Source organism: Chroicocephalus ridibundus, chromosome 3 (genome assembly GCF_963924245.1).
Source record: "Chroicocephalus ridibundus chromosome 3, bChrRid1.1, whole genome shotgun sequence".
Classification (NCBI taxonomy): domain Eukaryota; kingdom Metazoa; phylum Chordata; class Aves; order Charadriiformes; family Laridae; genus Chroicocephalus; species Chroicocephalus ridibundus.
The window spans coordinates 98,659,508-98,682,462 of NC_086286.1; positions in this window are offsets into that span (position 1 = coordinate 98,659,508).

The following is a 22,955-nucleotide window of genomic DNA, read 5'->3' on the forward strand; positions in this document are numbered from 1 at the left end:
AGTGAGACTGCACCTTGAATACTGTGTTCAGTTTTGGGCCCCTCGCTACAAGAAAGACATTGAGGTGCTGGAGCGAGTCCAGAGAAGGGCAATGAGGCTGGTGGTGGATCTGGAGAATAAGTTTTATGAGGAGCAGCTGAGGGAACTGGGGTTGTTTAATGTGGAGAAAAGGAGATTGAGGCTAGACCTTATCACTAGCTACAGCTACATGAAAGGTGTGGGGGGGTTGGTCTCTTCTCCCAAGTAACAAGTGATAGAACAAGAGGAAATGGCCTCAAGTTGCACCAGGAGAAGTTTATATTGGATATTAGGAAAAAATTCTTCACCAAAAGTGTTACCAATCTTTGGAACAGGCTGCCCAGGGAAGTGGTGAAATCACTATCCCTGGAGGTATTTAAAAGATGGGTAGACATGGTGCTCAGGGACATGGTTCAGTGTTGGACTAGGCAGTGTTAGGCTGGTGGTTGGACTCTATGATCTTAAAGGTCCCTTCCAACCTAGACAATTCTATGACTGTATGATTTGTGTGTGTACAGATATTTTTTTCATGTGCATTTCCTGAACTAGAAAAAATGCACATAATAGAAGATTGTTTAATCTGAATGACAAAGGCTCTTCCTTCTGCTAGGCACTCATAACCATGAAGCCCACTGTGGAATTTGGGATTCTTTCTGACACTGATTTGAAAATTCATTCTTTCCCCCGAATAGGTTGCAGTAGATGTCAACTGTATGGGTGCACAATGCATGGAGTATATGCAGACTCTGTTCTGTTTTGGAATTTTTTCAGATTAAATTAGTCCAGGTAGATTGTATAGGGTCAGTATATCTGTAAATTAATAACTAAAGGTCTAATTGTGAACAGGTATTTCATGCCATATGACCAAAGAAAGACTATATACCCTAGTTCTTACGTTCAGTGCAGGTCTATTTTATTTTTCATTGATATACATACTAGCTAGTGAATTGTACTCCTCCATCAAAGAGGCACACCTCTAGTACTTGAGCATGCATGTTGCTGAAGTTCCTATGTGTCTGGGTCGTTTCAACAAGGCAACAAATTGGCCACTCAGAACTGGAGCAAAAGAGCGAGTGATGATTAGAGGTCCTGGAGTTAAGTGAGTCAACTGGACAGTATAGATGCACCAAAGAGTTTCTATTCTCATTTTGTTTGCATGTATCGCTTTCTCACCAATATTTGACTCAGGTGCATGATGCATATCAATGCTATACATATTTTTTTCAGAAAAATTAATGGGTAAATTTTGATTGAAAAAGAAACAACTTTTTTAAAGCTTCACACACACACACACAGAGTTGGCTGTCATACAAACAAAAAAATTCAGACCTGAGAGGAGACAATTTTTCAAAAGGAGTAAATGATTTACCTATTTGGGAAGAAAAAGAATTCAAATTCTATTGTATTTACTGTGAACTGCTTTAAACGACACTGCCTCCCTAACTAGAATCATAGAATTATAGAATAGCTTGGGTTGGAAGGGACATTTAAAGGTCACCTGATCCAATCCCTCTGCAATGAGCAGGGACATCTTCAACTTGATCAGGTTGCTCAGAGCCCCATCCAACCTGACCTTGAATGTTGCCAGGGATGGGGCATCTACCACCTCTCTGGGCAACCTGTTTCAGTGTTTCACCACCCTCATCATATCCTGCATTAAATCTGGTGTAAATCTACCTCTTTTAGTTTAAAACCATTACCCCTTGTCCTATCACAACAGGCCCTGATAAAATGTTTGTCCCCATCTTTCCTGTAGACCCCCTTTAAGTACCTAATGGCCACAATAAGGTCTCCTTGGAGCCTTCTCTTCTCCAGGCTGAACAAGCCCAACCCTCTCAGCCTGTCCTCATAGGAAAGGTGTTCTATCCTTCTCAACATTTTTGTGGCCCTCCTCTGGACCAGCTCCAACAGGTCCATGTCTGTCTTAAGAACTCCATAACTGGACGCTGTACTCCAGGTGAGGTCTCACCAGGGTGGAGCAGAGGGACAGAATCACCTCCACCAACATTCTGGCCATGCTTCTTTGGATGCAGCCCAGTTTACAGTTGGTCTTCTGCACTGTGAGTGCACATTACTGGCTTATGTCCAACTTTTCATCCACCAGCACCCCCACGACCTTCTTGGCAGGGCTGCTCTCAATCCCTTCATCCCCCAGACTGTATTGATAGGAGGGGTTGCCCAGACCCTCATGCAGGACCTTGCACTTGGCCTTGTTGAACCTTAAGAGGTTCACAACGGCTCACTTCATGAGTTATCCAGGTCCCTCTGGATGGCATCTTGTCCCTCAGGTGTGTCAACTGAACCACTCAGCTTGGTGTCATCTGCAAACTTGCTGAGGGTGCACTTGATCCCACTCCCTATGTTATTGATGAAGGTATTAAACAGTACAGGTCCCAATATGGACCCCTGAGGGATACCGCTTGTCACCGATCTCCATCTGGACATTGAGACATTGACCACTACCCTCTGGCTGTGACCATCCAACCAATTCCTCATCCACCTAGAAGTCCACCCATGAAATCCATACCTCTCCAACTTAGAGAGAAGGTTATTGTAGGGGACCATGTCAAAGGCCTTACAGAAGTCCAGATAGATGACATCCATAGCTCTGAGTAGAATTATACAGTGTCCCAGAAAGAAAACTTTCCTCTAGGGCAATTCTAAGCCTACAGCATCTTTTTTTTTTTTTTTGGGGTGCTAGTCTGGATCACATTTCTCCTAGTTGTCAAAGCTCATGGAATCTGTAGTGTTGTCATTTATCAACATCATACTGTAGATAAATTTGGACACATTCCCTGGCTTTGTAATTTTAATTCTGAACTCTGCACAAATAGAAGGTAAGTGAACAGAGAAGCAATCTGAACTACTCAGAGAATAGATATGGGTTTTTTTATCTCAAAAGTACTTTTCTGGTTTTGTGGCTATAGCACACATAAAAAAAAAAAAGTCTGATTAAATCTCAAAGAAAAAGAAGCACATGAATTAAAGCTGTTCAGTGGAACTCGCTTTGTGTAACCACCCTACAGTTCAGTAACAATGAATAATTCCCATAGCAACCCCTACTGCCATATGGCACCAAAATCTACTCTTGTACCTTAAGGACAAAATCTTACCAGACTGTAAAACAATGTTTAAAAATAAGAATCTGTAATTCTAAATTTTATCCTAGGGACAGACTGGAAAATGAAATGACCTTGCAAAGGAAAAGACATATTTTCATACTACATTTTCCATAACTTTCCCCATAGACTTTGGTTAAGAGAATAATCTCAACATAGATTCCTGCAGTTTTTTAATACTCCTCTTCAACTGACGATAAATTCTGACAGTCGTGGTAAAAATCACAACACGTACTATAATGCAAAGGAATCTATGCTGAAATGTTAAATCTGTCCTAGCCATGGGCTAAATTATAACATCCATTTTAAACAAAATTCACCATTGGAAAAATAAGGGAAAAAAAAAAGAAACTTTACATAAAACATGATAATATGAAATGGCCATATTTGTTCAAGGGTATCTGCATCCTTGGTATGTACTCACATACCAAGGCAGATTCAGTAACACACCAAGTCTTCTTGACAGGACCGTAATAGCAAAAAGCAAATTTTAAGATGACAGTCATGTATCATCATAGAATCATACAATTTGAGTTGCAAGGGACCTCAGAAGGTTGGTAGTCAAACCTCCATCTCAAAGCAAGGTCAGCTCTGGGATCAGGTCATATAAGGGAGTCTCTGAGTATCATAAGACTAGAGTAGTAGTTTGTACAGAACTGTGTACCTTGTCATACCCTCAAGATCAAGGCAGAGAAAACTAGCCAAGAGCAGGCTTGATAGCCTGCTGACAAAACAAACCAATGGGGGTCAGAGGCAGCCAGCACAAAGTAAAGTAGCTCCAAACTAGCAGCAACTGACAAAATCGTAGTTTTCTTATTATTTTAATTACTATTGAAAGTACATATGCAAATGCATTCCTTTCCTCAGGCCTTTCAGCTATTTGAAAAGTCTTCTGAACATGTTACGCTCAATGTTATATACATAAATACATATACATGTGTGTGTGCATGTGTGCATACATGATTTTCACTCCCATGTAACTCTTAAAAATAACTGATTTCCAGCCATATGTAACAAATCACATAATGCACAACATAGCCCTTCTGAAGACTCTTACATAGCTTAATACATAACGGTATATCTTCATCGCTTCTTGCTTTTGAGATCTCCAGAGAGATAAATCTATATGAAAGAATAAAAGAAAAATGGTACCAAACAGTAAAAAATAATACATACACACATCAAAGCTGCAGAATCGGAATTTAGTTGACCAAAGAGAAGACAAGTGATAGTCTATAGTATAAATTGTATATCTTGTTGATCTCACTGTATTGATATATTATTCAGGTGCGTTTCCTTCACCAATTACGTTCACAGCATACTGATCGCAACTTTTTGAATCCACTGTTTTTCATCTGAAAGTCATGATCACATTGGTTTGAGAAAATAGCTATTACACCTGCTTTTTATTCTCAGTGCAGGGTACAAGTCATTGGACTTGTGTGCTTTTAAATTTCTTTTTAATTGTGTTTCTTTTCTTGGATACTTTACTGTAGCCCCTGGGCACACAGTGAAGAAATGAGACCTTAAAACCTGTGCGCCCATAGTCCTACAATAAAGACCTCTCAAACACTGTGAACAGTCTTGCCTTGAAACATGTCTGTAAGGGTACTGTGGGTTTATAACTTAGCTCCTCAGAGGTACATAACAATTGTGATATATAATACATACAGGCTTAGCATGAGTCTAAAATATGCTATGTTTTACTTAGGAAATAGATTAAACTCACAATCATGAAGTAATAAACCCTGATATATTGTGTCGTCATCATTTTTATCATCAAACTGAAATATGCTTTTCCTGAGGTCATATTCCTCTGGCACATCCAGCACTCTGAGTTTGCTACCTAAAGCTTTCTATCTCTGTTCTAGGTTGACTTAGAGCCAAACTGGTTTCACTTTGTACAATAAATTTATGGCTAAACTGGTCCTTCTTTCCATAAACACATGACATTTTACTTTCACTTTTCATTGCAAATCAGTACATTTCCTATCAATTCTTAGTTTTACAGCTTTCCAAATTTAAGGGGTATTCCTGGAGACCTGACAAACAAAATCATTCTTCTAGGACTGAGTGATTCTATCTTTATTTTCCAACTCTATATACATTTAGAATCAAGGAACAAATATTAGGTCTCAACAAAGTTACCTAGCAAAAGATCAATTCTGTACACTTTGACATTTTCCAGAATATCATCAGAGTTCCTGTCATCACCTAGATGAGGGATCCTAGGTGAGGACTCCTATCATCACCGACATCAACAAGAATTCAAAAGTTGTGTGTAGACAGATACTAAAAAATCAGCACAGTCTGCCTCAAAGGCTCAAGGAACGATCACAGACATTTGGAAAATTCCAGTTTTATTTTTTTTCATATTTTTTCCCAATGTGGAAATGGTAGTATACAGAGCTGAATTTACAAGAGTTCTAACAGTTAACTACTGTCAAAGGAAAAATAACACAGTGTATTATTGGAGTGAAGGAAAATATGAGAAAACACATCTGGGGATGCGTAGAGAGTTACAAAACACCAACAATAACAGTATAGTCCTGAATTTCCTACTGCTGGGATGAACATTTCTGTTCAAATAAAGGGCTTAATCAAAGCTAGTGTTGCATCCACTGGCTACTTTCAATGGACCATTTTCAAAGATAAGAGCCTAGGGGTAAATAAACTGTCAGCATTTTTTCAGGTAAGCCTAAAAGATGTAGCTGTGGTTGTCTGACAAAAAAAAAAAAAAAAAAGAATGACAGGAGCAGTTGCTGTTACAGTAACTTTAGTCTCTGGGAGGCTTCAGTTCTATTAGGCAACTTTTTCCTTAAATAAGAGTCACCCTTGCTTAAAAGAAAGGTGAAAAATCTGTACTATTTCATTCCTAGCACTGAGGTATCTATGTGCCCCTGTCACGTTAAAAGGACTGTAGTTTTGATATTTGTCTGTCAGAGTCCCAGGACTTTCACTGATTTACTATCAGAGTCCCACCAAAGGACTTTCACTGAATTAGATTCACAAATAATCAAAATTAGTTATTTTCTTGAGAGCAACAGTTGCAGATTCGAGATTGCTGTTGATAAATTCACTGACTACAATAGCGCTAATTACTTAAGGTTAATATTGCTAGCAAAAATAACGATAGTACAGCAACCCCAGGGTAACATTCACCAGAGGGTGAAAGGCGCAGCGCTTACCCAGAAAGACCTCCCTGTCTGGAGTGGAGGGAGAGAACGCAGCCCGTTCACTGGTCCATCAGGTATCAAGTTTCTTCTCTCCCAATTTAGCAGTCATTTTCTCCATCATTTTATCCCCAAAATTACGAGGTTTCCCTCCCCTAGGTGATGTGTAGTATGATTTGGGTGGAGAGACGAGTGCTATAGTCATATATGTTTAGCATGATCTCTAAAATCTTCATTAGCATATACAGGGGTGTCAACTTTAATATGCGTTTCACAGGTAATGAGGCAAAGGTCCATCACCGGGCATGGTAGCCTCTCAAGGAAACAAAGAGCTACACAAAGTCTCTGTTATCTTGATTTTACTGTCTCTGCTGACAAAAAGCAGGGCTGTCCTGGCTCCCCAAGACTACCCCATCATTTATGTATCCTGTGATAGCCAGACAAGCCTTCACTCCCCTGGGTTGCACAAGAGATAGCAAAGCCAGTCTTAATAGCTCTTTGAGACTTCACCTCATTATCCAAATTCCACAGCCCCATGGAAGAAGGAATCATGTTGCTAACAGACTAATAGGTACTTAGAAAGGTTAGTCCTTCCTAAGAGGAAGGCTTTGGATAGGACTCAAGAAATTAGGGGTTTGGGGAGTTGCTGCTCTAATGCAAGATATTAGATTCATAGAGTTCTGAATACATGAATGAGCTGGAGATTAGACCTAGGAAGAGTTCTAAACCAAATGTTCAGGTCAAAAAGAAGTTCATACAGTTCTAAGACATCTTGAGTAAATACCTGACGTGAACTTACTCTCTGACAGATAAAACAATTGATAGCATACTGTATTATTTATTTCAGGGTATACCTGAAAGTATGAGACTTAGAGCAAATTCATATTTTAGACTTCAAATATCTGGCATCAATTTAATATCCAGTACCAAAAACTCTCTCTATTTGAATCATTATGTTCCCTGTAAGACTATTCAGAGCCAACTGACTAAAGTGACATGTTTTGTGGGACACTTGTAAAGACCAGAAATGCTTGCCATGATACTGTCATTTAATCTTCTGTGTAGTTTTTTTCAGCATGGTAATTTTGCCCTAGTATAAGCTGGCAGTAAAAGGATCCTTTCATGTTGATTTTTGCAATGTAATTTAAAAAAGAAATGAAAACATACAAGACTAATATAGCAATTGTCTAAGCTGTCACTAGGTACAGAAGAGAGAAAGAAAATAAATGATAGGGTTTTAATTTTTACAAAGTAAGGTGTTGCTGTTGGACTTCAATAATAATCAACAGTCTCGAAGTTATTTACTATGATACCATAAAAATAATAAAGGAAAACCAGGCATTTGTCAGATTGCTATTTGAGTAAAGACAAACTTGCCCAAACACTACTAAAGCATCAGAACAGTATTCTGCTAGTTGGTGTTTTTCCCAAAGAAGTCTTACACACCAAAGGGGTTCAAAATAGGTCTGGAGTCATGCTACAGCAGCTCATGGATCATCCCAAAAAAACCTTATACAAATCTGCTGTTTTTGTTAAGCAGACACATGTATCTCAGCATGATTTTAACAGCTGAAACAAGGCATTCAAGAAATATTGATGCCTTACAGACTGATGAGATGTCCTTAAAAGTTTACATAATAACTAAAAAAATGCAAAATATTGTGAAACCTGCCTTTGGTCTTTGGGAAGAATTGCCTGAATCTTCATAGGAAAACCAATTATGTTTAAATAAAATTAATAAAAACACATTCCTAGAAAAAATAACCTCTCTGAAACATGTTATTAATTTTGTCTCAAATGCAATTAAAATTTATAGACACTTAAAATTTGTACATAGTAAAAAATAATAAATTGATCTGTGTATAACAACAAACATTTGTGAATCAGTATTTCTTCCTTGATTTTTACAAGTATCTTTCCAAGTATTCTTTTTTTCTTTAGCAGCAAGTCGCTAAAATACAATTAATTCCCCCCAGAATACTCTTCTCAAAATATCTATTGTTCTCAAGGCAGTAAGGTTACAAAAGCTGCCAGGAGCTGTTATAAATGCCCTTTATCAAAAGAGACAAAATCTTCCATCACTGCTAATATGAGCAAAAGAAACTGCCCTTACAGAAAAGAGGTGCTTCCTTAGTGATTAGGAGCTTCCCTAACACATCATGATGGAAAGAAAAATGAAAAATAATTAGAACTTAATTCTGAGACTTAAAAAGCAGTGTGTGTTAACAGTAATTGAAGATAAGGATCTAAAATTAGATATTTGTTTCAAAATCCATCAAGTATGGTTTGTGTACGTTCTTAGTATTCAGTTTCTCATAAAGCAAAATCTACCTCTTCCTTTGAAATAACTCTATTCTATTTTATTCTATTTTAATTTTTATACAAACTTTTTTTTTTCTACAGAGAGTTCCTTGAACAGTATGATTAACATGTATCACACTGTCATTTTACCTTTTACTAGGGTCCATATTTCTAAAATAAAGTTGGTGAATTATATTGGGAATGATTTTCTGTAGTTTAGTTTCTTTGTTTTAAAATATTTAGTGTTATGTAGACAAAGACTGAGGCAGTTGTCTGAAAGACACAGTGTTTTTTAATTAGCTACCTCTAGTCAAGACCTGTAAGATCTCTACTTGTGCACACCATTGTAACAGCCATTTTAGATTGGTTTGTTCAGGCATCGTTATCTGGGTAGAAAGAGACTGCAAGCAGAATATGGGTAACTCATAAGTCTAAACCAATTATTTAGCAGCCAACACACCTAAGAACCAGACAGTATTTAGCAAACTATGAGGTTAAGCACTGGTGTGCCCGCACACTGGTACGGCACCAGGAGAGCCTTCACCAGCCAGGCAGATGTGGATGAGAAGGGAAGGGTCGGTGGTCACGGCTCCCCGGAGCCGTCATCACGGGTGTGGAGCTGTCACCTTCCTCCAGCTCCATCAACAGTGAGAGCTCTGAAGGCTTGACCCCATCCTGGCAGTTCCTGACTGTCCCTGACTAGACCAGCCTCCAGCTACCCTCTCTGCATTATTTTTTTAAAGATTTTATCTTTTCATGTCAATGTTTTGTCTCTTGAATCCTTGATCTAATAACGATCGCAGATCAGCAGTCCTATCACTCTCTGCAATTTCGACCTTACTTATCTCTGTACAGACGATCTCACAGCTCTGTCTCAGCAGTCTGAATCAAGGTTACACAGCTGCAACTTATCAAAGCTGGATCCCTGTACAAGGGCAGCTAAAACTGTTGTGGGAGAAATTAGAGCAGGGACCACAGAGAGAGGGTTACAGTGTTTGGCTTTAGACTTTACAGCTTAAGAAGGATGTGAAAAAACTGTAAAGAGCCAAGCAAAGGACAAGAATGATCAGAAGTATATGATCTACAAGAAAAGGTTGAAAGTGAGGGAAGGAAGGGGGGTGGGAGGGAAGAGACTAGACAAGAGAAAAAAGAGGTAGCACAAGGGACTTCTAACATGAAAACATATCTATAAAGATGGAGACAGTGGTGTGAGAAGAATTGAGGAGCCAAAATAACAGATAAGGGAATTTCAACAGATTTATAGGAAGTCTTCCTACTAGAACAAACAATTAAGCATTGCCCTGGGGAGAATACTCCCCGTAGTCCACAAAGAATCTTAAAATGTGATAGCTGTGGTGTTCAAATAATAGTCAGTGATAGCCTCCTCTCTCTATAATTTATTCCATAGACTAGGAGTAGTTCCTAAGAAAAATCTGCCTCTGAAAAGATGTTGGTTATGTGCTTGTTGTAAAGATGTCTGTTGTGTTAGAAGAGACAAGCTGTCAGTCCTTAACTTGGAACTTCTGGAGGTCTTTTAGGTATCTTGGAACCAAGCCACAATGTGTCATGATCATAATTTTATGGTAATTAGTATAGGAAGTACAAAACATATTTGATATGTTTTTGGTGGTCTGTACTTCTGTATTTAGTTGGAGTTTCCTAAACACTTCAGGCTTCTTTCCCAGGTATATCACATTTCTGTAACGTAGCCAAGAAATTGATGAAAATGTGAATAACCAGGGCCAGCTTATCATATGCCAAAATCTTCTAGCCAGCTGGAAATGCTAAGAAGTACTTTCTTACTGATGCTACTGCACAAACTTACTCTCAGTAAAGAAGACACAAACCTTGATTGGAAATTTTGTGTTACTCTTTGAGCACTGGAACCTACAGCTGGGCTACAAATTTTTCAAATTGTTTACCTGTGGAAAACGACTTAGCGATACTAGTGGATGAAAAATTGGACATAAGCCAGCAATGTGTGCTTGCAGCCTAGAAAGCCAATTGTTTCTGGTCTGCATAAAATGGGGTGTGACCAGCAGGTCAAGTGAGGTGATTCTCTCATTCTACTCTTCTCCCATGAGACCCCACCTCCAATTCTGAGGTGCCTAGTACAGGAAAGACATGGATTTCTTAGAGCGGGTCCCAGAGGAGGGCCGCAAAAGTCATCAGAGGAGTGGAACAACTCTCCTATGAAGAAAGGTTGAGAGAGTTGAGATTATTGAGTCTGGAGAACAGAAGGCTATGGGGAGACTTCATTTTGGCCTTTCAATATTTAGAGGGGGTTTATAGGAAAGATGGAGAGAGACTTTTTACCAAGGCCTGTAGTGATAGGTCAAGGGACAGCAGTTTAAAACTGAGAGAGGGTAGATGTAGGTGGGACATAGGGAAGAAACTTTTTACAATTGTGGGTGCTCCATCATTGGCAGTGTTCAAGGTCAGGCTAGACGGGACTTTGAGCAACCTGCTCTAGTGAAAGATGCTCCTGCCCATGGCAGGGGGGTTGGACTAGATGATGTTTAAAGGTCCCTTCCAGCCCAAACCATTCTGTGAGTCTATGAATATTACTATTGTTGAAGGCACAGGGTTCTTTTTCATTCTGCTTCTGTTGTGTGGTTCTCCAGGAGGGCTAGGTATATTATGCTCATTTAATAAGACACATTTTTGATGTTCAGTATTGCTGTATACCCACAACGAAGTTCTGGAAATGAAATGGATACCTGTCTTCTCTTTTGAAATTGAATCACCTGCATGTTCCTTTGGTACAATTTCAGTTAACACTGGCACAAGATCAGTTTAGATGTGTCAGTCACCAATAGCACACTTTCAAGACTGTATTTCATAAACTTATTTGCTCATGGTCTTACTGTAAAATTTCAAACACTACTGCTTAAATTATGATTTTTTTGCAGAATTTTTATATTCTAATATAAGCATTACAGTAGCATTAGAAATACATTCAAACAGAAAATAGCCATTTCAGAATTAAGTGATAATAGAGGAGCAATTTGAGTGTTATTTTTATGCCACAGAGTTAACATTTCGTAAATCAGTTTCTAAGATGGAATACAAGACTAATGTCCAATTTCCCTGCCCTCAGACAAAAGTCGAAATTGAAAGAAAAATAATAGCTGATATATTAAAGTTTAAATTAAAAATATTCTTTAAGTAGTTGAGTAATCCAAAAATAGCTAAATCAAAGTATAAACCCATCTCTGTTTCTTGACAGGTGAGTTTATGTCTTCTTCACAATAACAATTGCCTTGAGGAATACTATTGGAAGAAAAAGGAATGACAAGCCTTACTTGCTTAGAAAGAGACAGCAGTTTTCGAGTTTCTGTAACAGTGTTTTTTTCTGAGTGGTTTGAATGTGTTGTAACTTAAAACTTTAAATATTCTAGGCAAAAGCAGAATACTGCTGTTTAAAATGGCATCTCATAGTTTTATTTTCTTATATAAAGAAATCAAATAATTTTAGAAAAATTAAATCTAAGTCTTTCAAGCTAATCAGCTGCAATGCACAACGCTACCAAAGATATTCCAAAACAGTGTAATAAAAAAGTTGTTTTAAGTAATATATGTTTGATATTTATATGCATACACATATATATGTGAATCTTTCCAATCACATTGTATAGATATGAATGTCCAGCTATGTATAGCACAAGGAGTTCCTAATGCCCTCATATTTCTTTTGTTTTGTCATTAAATTTCACAGCGTTATTAATTTGAATAATCACATTATATATACACATACAAGTATACATAACTTATGTGGCTGTCATGTCCGAGCTATCTCATTTATCTCATGGTATTATAACATGAAGACACACTGATGAAGACAACATTCATTTTGAAGGATCATATCATTTAGTTTTCTGGGTTTTGCCTTTAAAAATGGACTCACTCTCTTTTATATATAGCCTTAGAGCTAGTGCTGGAAAGATTTACATCAGAATGCATGGTAGATGAAACATGCATGTAGCAGCTGAGATGTCCCAGGAGACATACAGTGAGAGAATAGCAAAAATATATGGTTCAAATGACCTGTGAATCCAACTTCAAATTATTCTTCAATACTAAATATTTTAGGGCTTGTCCAAATTATTTTTAAAAGTTCCAGCACTGCCAGTTCCTTGAATTTTAAGCCTAAATTTCCGTATTTTGGATCGAGTGTTGTTCTAAGCTTTTTCTCTGTACTATCATAAACAATTCTCCTTTACTCCTCATGGGTACAGACACCTGGGAAACACAAAGGCAAAACAGATAAATATTATATTTGGGTTTTTGAAATGTGAAACAGTTAAAACAGTCTGAGCTGCATATGTAGAAATACTGTCAATCAATGCAAATTTTTCCTTCTTTAAAAAATTTAAAAATATTTAATTTTTAAACTATTTGATCAGATTTCAATGTCTGTATCTATTTCAGCTTCATTAATGCTGTGTGATTTTTAAAAAGGCCAATTTCATCCCATCTGACGTTATACAATTAGCTGTGTAATTTAGACACTTGTTATTGTCTTACTCTGTGGTTGATGGATCATGATTGGCTTTTCCAGAAACTAATACAGGTTTAGTTGATCTCCTAACTTAGTCATACTATTTGGAGATCTTAAATCAGCTCAAATACATCAGTACCAGAACACATTTTAACTTGAATATAAGTGTGGCTGTTGTGTTTGTTTATGTAAACTATTCTGAAAGTGAATTCTGCTTGAATCATAGTCAGATTGAGAGACTGGTCTTCGTAATGTAGTCATGGCTTTATAACATTTACTTTCTTCTTTGTGTTTTCATAGTCACAGAGGAGTGTCGTTATTTAACCCCAGCCAGCAGTTAATAAACCCCACACAGCTGCTCACTCATTCCCCCCTGGTGGGATGGGGAAGAGAATTGGAAGGATAAAAGTGAGAAAATTCACGGGTTGAGATAAAGGCAGTTTAATAGGAAAAGTAAAAGTAAAACGAAGTACTTCAAATTGTCAGGCAGACATTTAGCCATCTCCAGGAGAGGTCTTAATCACACCTAACGGTGCCTTGGGAAGACAAATGCAGTGACTCCAAATGACCCTCTTCCACCTTCTTCCCTGCAGCTTTTTTCACTGAGCGTGACATCATACAGGATGGCATAGCCCTTCGGACATTTGGGGTCATCTGTCCCAAATGTCCCATCTGCCCCAACTATGTACCCTCCCAACTTTTTGTGCACCCCCAGCCTACTCACTGTCAGGGCAGCATGAGAAGTAGAAAAGGCCTCAACTCTATTTAAGCACTTCTCAGCAATAATTAAAACATCAGTGTGTTATCAACACCGTTTTCATCACAAATCCAAATCGTAGCACTACACAAATTACTGTGAAGAAATTTAACTCTGTCCCACCCAGAACCAGCATAAGGAACTATTCCAAACAGATCTTTCAATGGGCTGAGGAAAGAGTATCCAGCATCTTAGCATAATTCCTCTTGTTAAGAATAGCCTACATGAATGCTAGAGATATACTTCATATTTTGGTTAAAACGGAGAAAGTGAATCTTAAGAATACCCCAATTTTCTATGTCGGATTGCTATTTCTTGTCGAAACTACTTTTCACACCTATCAGTGGGTCATACTGAGAAAACATACTTTGTATAAGAAAGTATTTGCCTAATACGATTAAGAATCATTTATCTAATGATTTCCAATGGTACTGGGTTTAGATTAGGCAGAAGGAATACTCTGGGAAGTATACAGATCTATTCAGGCTGATTTTACTAACTCTTATTCTCATTTTGTGTATGCTGCTTAAGAGAAGTATTTTAATAATATATTTATAAGATTGCTCATAAAAATGTAATTATATTCATTGTCTTCAAGCCCTACATTTTCCTGTCCCATTAGAGTAAGTCATGGTCATTATCCTTCTCTCCTCCCTTAAACCACTATGTTGCCATAAGCAAAATAAGATAAGTAGGAAATTTATCTGACAAATGCATAGTGAAATTTCTGCCTACCCAATGCTTTTAAAATCAGAAGTAAAAGCAGCCTTGGGAGATAAATCTACAGAATTTGAAACAGCCATACAGAAATTGCCAGAATAATCCCCTGCATTGCCCAAAGCAAGATGTAAATTAAGAAGCAATACACTATGAGTGTAATGGAGCATGTACTTTTCATGCTTCCATTCATCTCATGTAAACAGCTCGCACACTGCACCTCACAGGAATAATTACAAAACAGTAGAATATTTGAAATTATAAATATTAAGACAGAAGAGAAACAGACAATATTTTATTTTAATAAGACTTTTTTATTGTTAAAAAAATTTAATAATTACTAGCTTGTTTTCTAATTATCAACTTACACAGGTAGAAAGTCAAAAGAATAAAAAAGGCTTTAGGCAAAATCATCAGGGGAGATATGCATTCTGTCTGTTGAAAATAGATGTTAGCTCGCTGGTTGGCATGGCAGCAGTATTCTGTGCTTCCATACGGGACATAAATATTTGAAAATACCTCAGAAATTCCAGTCTTTAAAATCCTAAGGACAGAGTGGGTTACAGAGCTGTTACTTGCTCCTTTCTGTGGAAGAGAAGATGAAATAGAGATATACCCGTACCCAAGATATGTTAAAACAGACATCAAGGAATTTTTCAAATTCTCCATCAGAAGATCATCTCAACTACTACAGTCTGATCTATTCAGTAATCACATGAAGCAACAAGTACCAAGAAGTGCCAAGAATGCTGCTACTGCTTCTGCAAATCTGTACACCTCTATAAGGTCATTCTCTACTATATCACCATTACTTTTATGTCTAACACTTGGTACTTCCATTTAACAAATAGAAGGATAGAAGAATAAATGAAAACAAATAAATAAATGATATTAGAGACATTAGGACAGCAGCTGCAAGCAGATATTCAAATTAGCAGGTGAAAGATGATGGTTAACTGAATAACACATTCTGCCTTTTCAACTTAACCATGCACTGAGATTCTTAACATAAAGGGATCATAGGGATTTTACCTCAAGATAAAATTCACAAGGGGTAGTTCAGAGTGCGTTGTGAGTTTTCTTTAGGATTTTCTGATATTTAGTGAAAGAAAATGCCTACTCTCATGTTGTCAATTCAGAAAATGGCTCAACTAAACAAAGCCCTGCACAACCTGGTCTGATCCCGTAGCTGACTCCATATTGAGCAGGAGGTTGAACTAGAGACCTCCTGAGGTCCTTCGCAACCTGAATTATTCTATGATCCTATCCTATAGTCTTACTTATAGGTAAGAGTACCTTTTGTGCATTTATTTGTTTGGCTGTTGCTGAAATGGCCAGCGATTGTACGTTTTGATCTAGTGTCAGACTGGATATAAGTAAAAACATTTTTTCTAGCAGCAGAGAGGGTTTCCCAGAGAGATTGTGCCATCCTCCACCCGTGAAGGTTTTCAAAACCCATCTGGACAAAGCTCTGAGCCACTTGATCCTGTAGTGGACCTTGCTTTGAGAAGGAGGTTGGATTAGTGACATCCTGAATTCGCTTCCAACATGAATATGCTATGATTTTATAGGTAGTGTATAAGAGGTCCACTGATCAATTCTTTTGTTTCAGATTGACCTGTAAAAAACGGCCTTCTTTTTTCAACTACTCTACTCTGAATGCCAGCTTTTGTAGCACACCAGTATTATGTAAAAGCTATTCCGCTTACCAAATATTTTACTGGGTCCACTGCACTGTTTTAATCAGTAACGCAGGACTGAGAGCTGTCGGTCTGAGACATTTAATTTCCTCTACTCTGCGACCTAATGAATGACAACAAGAAGAGGCATCATGTAAGCTGGGTAGTACGCAGTGAAGGAGTTCTAAAGCAGACACACTTATCCTCTTTCTCTTCGGTGGGTTCTGTTTTTATTTTCTTCTTTTTCCATTAACTAAACAAATGTCCCGTTAAGGAGCCAAAACAAAAAACATTGTCATAAGACACATATAGGAACAGTTCATGAGGAAAGAAAATTATTAAATGTAGTTTTAATTTCATTAGATTTCAGAATATGGAGAATACAATTGTAATTGTAATTTTAATGTTAGGAGATCCATGTGCCCACGTAATTCTACGGAAATTCATTACTTCAAAATGTGAGCATTTGTTTTCAACTATATAACTAAAAAATCTTTTATTTCCCAGTATGAATGAAAAAAAAACCCTGATTAGTTTGAAGGGAAATTTTTATATGTTTAATTGTACATTTCTGTATGACAGTGGATATGGTCATACAATGTCTAATTTATATGGAGACATATGTGTATGAGTCCATATAAATTAGAAGAAATTTGGTAAAATTGCATGAATAAAATTTTGTGGTTTGCACGTAGTTATGAAAGTGGTGTCATGTAAAATTTTAGCCACTAAGGTTAATGAGCATGTCCTATTGATTAACAGTATAGCTATTCAAAAAACAAAACCTCTATTGGCTGAAAAAATAACTAAGCCAATTTTTCTCTTAAAAAAGCAGAGAAAGATGAACTCTAAGCTACAGGAGGGTAAGACTTTCACCTGAGATGTACAATGCATAAGAGATTCAAGTAAACTGTAGATATAATTCAGACAGTTAGTCATGCAAAATGGTACCCAGTCATAATGTTAAACTCAATATACGCCTCAATTTTTGACAATTATGTTCCCCTGTATTGTGCATATTGTGCATCCCCTGTTTGTGCATAAACACATATCCTGATCTTGATAAAGTTTAAGAACTCATGAAACACATAATAGCTAAGTACAATGAGAATGGAAAAAATAGTCTTTTCTCCAATTAAGTTTCCATAGTTAGATATTCTGTGAATGTACATACATCTACAGGACCAGAGTGCTCACAAAATAGATCATCTCTTTCCTTTCTGAAGCACACCTGGAAGAAAAAAAAAAAAAGGTACCTAAAATATGTTCTTACTTACACTTACTGACTGTGCTATAACAATCAGTAAGGAGAAGGTTCAACCTCACACCCTAGCCTCTCAACTTGATACCTGGCATGTAGGCTGTACTGAGGTTAAGAATAGTCTTCCCTCTTCTTTTGGAAGCTGTTTCACTGTGTAGAAAAGAATTAAAAATTTATAGGATCAGAAAGAGAGCAAGCATAACTACTGGTTAAAAATCTCACTTGAGAAAAGAGACCCAGATTCAGTTCTGTGTTCCAAAGACTATACATTTTACATGAGACAGACACTAGATAACATGTATAAGTAGCTCATGGAGCAACCTAGACCTTTCCAGTCCCGTGTGAATACCTTAACCAGCTGACATGAGAGCCATACTAACTATTGTATTTTTTGGTGCCCTCTATGACTATTACATTCTTTCTGCACAGTAGCAGCAAGCATCTCGCTCACTAAAACTGAAGCTACAGCTTCATGTTTAAAATGGTCTCCTGGCATTTTTGCTTGATACCATACAGTGAAAAAAAAAATAAAAAAAATCTAATGAGTAGGGTAACTAGGCTATGAGAAGTGTTAAGTAGCCATCACCTACCTGTAATATGAAACTTCAGAAGAGAAAATCTCCTGTCCCTTTTTGGCATAGCAGAATGCAGACTGCTCCCTTTAAGATATTTCTACTCTGCTCACTTAAAGAATGTACAGCCACTTCCAGCTGAAAATTCTAGGCTGATTAATTTCCTAAAAACCATGTTAAAGATTAATAATATTCACAATTTAGATTAGAAAATCTGAAAGAAATATTTCACAAATTATTCTTTATTATTTTCATGCTGAATATTGTGTTGGGTCTTAACAGTTTGTCAGATTCTAGATCCCATTGACTAAATCTGTTACTGTGTGAGACATTCTCTTTGTGAGGCTTTTGGCATTACATTTCCGTGACTGACCGATAAGCCCCTAAAATGGAAGAGGAGATGGGCAAGGGTGATGTACCCATGAAGGTCAGAGAACTATGCAGGGTGTGACTGACTGCAGCTGACTTTGCTTCATCTCATCACAAAGTGAAACAGAGGGTGACCTTTGTTTTCGACGAACAGCTATCAACAGTTGAGTGGATCAACTGGTGGTATAAATATTTCTCCTCAGTTCACTAAAAGAGTTTGATTATTTGCCTGAGTTAGCCAGACCAGCATGAGGGTAGTGAATACGTGGTTCAGCTCAACATAGAATATAAAACTAGACAACTGTCAAAATAATTTAAAAGACAGCAACAAGTTTGAGCTGGCTTCAACCCAAATTTTCCTTCTCAGTAACTGGGGACGCCCAGCATCCTGACAGTGAGCATGTTATACAGACTGATAATGGGTATCACATTAGTATTGTGACTCAACTGTGTACAGAAAATGATTTGTTTTGCTAAGTTTAACTTACATTTGTATTGTATTGCGCAGTATACCTTGTATCACTCTGCTAAATCAGAAATCCCGTGTAAGATCAACTGTCTTCAAATAAGTAAATTTGATATTAAATGTTATAACTTCCATGTTTCTAAAAGAACCTGGTCAGAGAGAGAGCATTGGAATCTGACAATTTCCAAGAACTGGAAATCCATTCTTATTCCCATTAAAGATTTCCTTGTTCTATCAATAAATGTAATTTTTAGTAAATTCACCACTATGTAAAGAGACTTCTCATTCATGTAAGTTTTATTTTTGCTGGATATCCTGAACGTTTATTTACCTCAGCTTCTATGTTTACTGCAAGGTTATTTTCCACAGATTTTTTAAATTATTTTTGTATATTTTTTTTTTTTCTGTTCGTTTCATGATGGAATATATACATCAAACATTTTTTCCAGATGTCTACAAACATATCTGGGGCAGAAGGCTATTAAGGAGAACTTTTGTATTATTACTACTGGTTTTAATTCCAGTTTCTGATTCTTCAGTCTAGGTCCATGGACTGGGAAAGGAACTACTACCACCTTGTTGAGTAAAGGTTGAGTAAAACTCTGCTTGTTTTCAGACCGATAGTGTTATTTTCTCACTGCATTTTTCTATATTAAAAGTAGCAAGTGTGCTAGATCAAAAGGTACAAGATAAAATGCCACAGTGTTGGATTTACGCCTTTGCCCTCCACATTCTGGTACACACTTCATCTAATGAAACTGAACATCTTCATGACAGCAAAAGCTGATAGGGCAGGGCTGTATCTGTAACTCAACCACTGAGAGGTGGTTTGGGTCCCAATACACACAAGCCCTTCTCTCTCCTTATGCTATTCTCTCATTCTCTGATTCATAAACATATTTCCCATTTCTCCTAATAAGTAATGGTTTCTCAATTATTTCCTTTTTCATATATATTCTTGTCAAGCCTCAGGTAATTGCCCTCGATACTCCTATTCTTGCCAGCCCTGTGCTATTGGGTGGAAAACAAATAGGTGAATTCAGAGTTTGAGACATTCCCATATGGCGTATGCAGGAAAATTCTCCGAAACCTCCAAATCAGTAAAATCAGGCGTTTTGCTGAGGTCACCGCTTGTGAAATTCTGTTACTGTGGATGTGGAAGTGAACATGTGACGGTGTGAAAAGGATGACCATTTTATTGGAGCAGTCATTAATAGCATACTAATATTCAGTTCAGTGCAAGGCATTATTCTCTTACCCTTGCTCACAGTGACTTGTATGCAAGTAGTTTTATTGAGCCAGAGCCAACTATTCAGTGTGAAGAAAGCAGAAAAAATTCAGGGCTGTATCTCACTATCAGCATCACAGCTGTTCTCACTTCATGTCCTACTTGGTAGCTGGGCTACTGAGAAAAGCAAATACTTCTTTGTCTTATTCCTACACTAAGTAAATGTCATAACAAACCATTAGCACTGACAAGGTTCTTGTTTCTGAATATCAACTCCTTTAACTCTTTCTCTTACACCAACTGTTTAAGCTATAGAAAACAATGTCTTTTTTTTTAAGACTACATGTAAACACATCATTCAATTTTTTCAAAATAATAGGATATGAATAACTTATTTTATTCTTATTATACAGTTCTGTTGGCTGTGCTTTTGAAGAATTTGTGCATTACTTAGAACATGACCCTTGTATTCTCAGTAGTTAGTCTTCCTAAGTGGCTTCTGAATAGAAAATTTTTACTTCTGCACAGGTCTGGGCAAATTATATTTGAGTTAAATGGAATCAGTGTGAGTATTTCTGTGGACTGATGGAGCTGCTTCTTAAAATAACGTCATAATTTGACCCTTTGAAATATGCACCAAATGTGTTCCAAAACATATTGAAATGAGCAGTGAAATCCTTTCTTCTGTTAACTTGGATTTGGATCAGATTCATAGAGTAAAATTGCTTTAGATTTTTTGTTTCATTACCCATATTACTGTTGCACTGAAAACTGATATAGTCTTTATTTACCTACCTCACAAAAGTATCTGGAAGGCCCTTTGTGCTTTTTTAGGATCCCAAACATTTCTGTATGTTTATGTTAAAATTCATTAGAAGTTACCTTTTGTTATCTTCCTTCCCTACATTTATTTGAAGTTCGACAAGCTGAAGTTTGTCAGTGTATAGATCATCAAGCCCAGGATAGCAGGGATTAATTGTCAAAGCTGTCATGCCTGATACCCATCAAAAAATCCTGACGCTATCTTGCTTTAGAGGCTAGAATAGCCTTCACTGATTGCTGTGGAATAGTTAGAAGGAGTAGGAAGATATTCCCTGAATCTCCAAACTTTTCTGCAAAATTGGTTCCTAAATGAGGGAAGCAGATAAATCACCATCTGCCTTTGGTTGCAGAAAACCTGAGTACATTTATTTTGATCTACTTGTTTCCCCAACTAATTAATAAATGATTACAGAGAAAGATGACGACTTAACTTACTAGTCACACGGGACACAGATATATGCTGTTCTGCAGTTTCTGACAGATTGAATTATTGGATACAGTTAAGTTGATGGAAAAAAAGCAAAGGGATGGGTTAGAAGTTCAGGATTCTTGCTGACTGCTCTACCTTGTTATGGTATCTTGCTAAAAGTTGATTTCAGGAACATACATTAAATTCCATTTCTTCCAATCAAGAAAAACATAACCGATAAATCATGTAATAGGAGGTAGTGTAAAATATCTTAGCTTCTTTGACCTTGGGAGAGCTGTGATGGAGGAAGCTGTGCACAGTGCTATACTATGCTGATAAACACAACACCGCCAAATGATTTGTATCAATATCAGTGTTTACCTTATGTAAGCGTCTCTATAAACAGAAATAAAACCCAAATGCATGATGTGTGGGGAATTTCTTTTACTTTCACCTAACCCGATTTAGAGGCATTAATATTGACTCTGGGTGAAAGATGGGTCCTTATCCCTATCACATAAACATAATTGCCTGCTCTCAGCATGTAAGATAATCTGCTTTATTATTGTCTACAGATGCTTAACTTTATGATTTAGAAAATACACTCTTAGAGTATCCTTTGAGATCAAATGACCTTAATCTTTATTTTTATAACTCATTTTGTCATTTGCTAACTCACTCATTTCTGTCACTGATACATGCATTAAGAAAAGATGTACTATAAATGTGCAGAGAGAACTTATTAAACATGGGGCTCAGATCTTTGTATTGATGCAAAATAATCAAGATTGACAAAATAATCAAGATTGACATATACTTTATCTGATCAATGGTTAATAATGCACCACTTCACAAGAACGCAAAGAAATTTTCAGAACTACTCCTCTTGACATGTTACAGATAAGATTATATTTAGAAGAAAGTATATGATTTACTTCCTTGGGTATATCACTTAGTTGGAAAAGCTGTGTGAAAATTTAATATTCAGACTGTTTTGTTTCATTTAATTTTTAGTATGGAAAAATTCAGTTTGCAGAATTCCAACTTTTATGATTGCCATTACACTAAATGCAACATCCTACCAGTTAGCATAATAATGACCTATATCTCAAAAGATAAAAGTCTATGGGAATCTTTTACACCCAAAATCTTGTTATGGACAAAAAGGGAAATCCCCATATATACAGAGCTAGAAAATTATTGTTAGTCTGGTTAGAGTTTTCAGAAGCTGATAATCTAATTCATCTGGATAATACAGAAAAGCCTTATTTAATAAGGTGGTTAAAAGTGACAAGAACACAAAAGGGTGATCTCTGTTTTAGAAAAAGGGCTGTATCAGCTGAATCAGCTGGCTGTGTAAATGGCCTTACCTGAGTTAATCAAAAAAGTGTGAAAATCTTCCTCAGTGAGCCAGACCAGCATGGGGGAAGTTAATGTGTGGCTCAGCCCAACATAGAGTATAAAAACTGAGCAACCAACAGAATGGACTTTAAAGAGGACAGCAGGCTTGAGATGGCTTGAATCAGCTGGAGCCCATATATTCCTTCCCAGTGACTGAGGTCA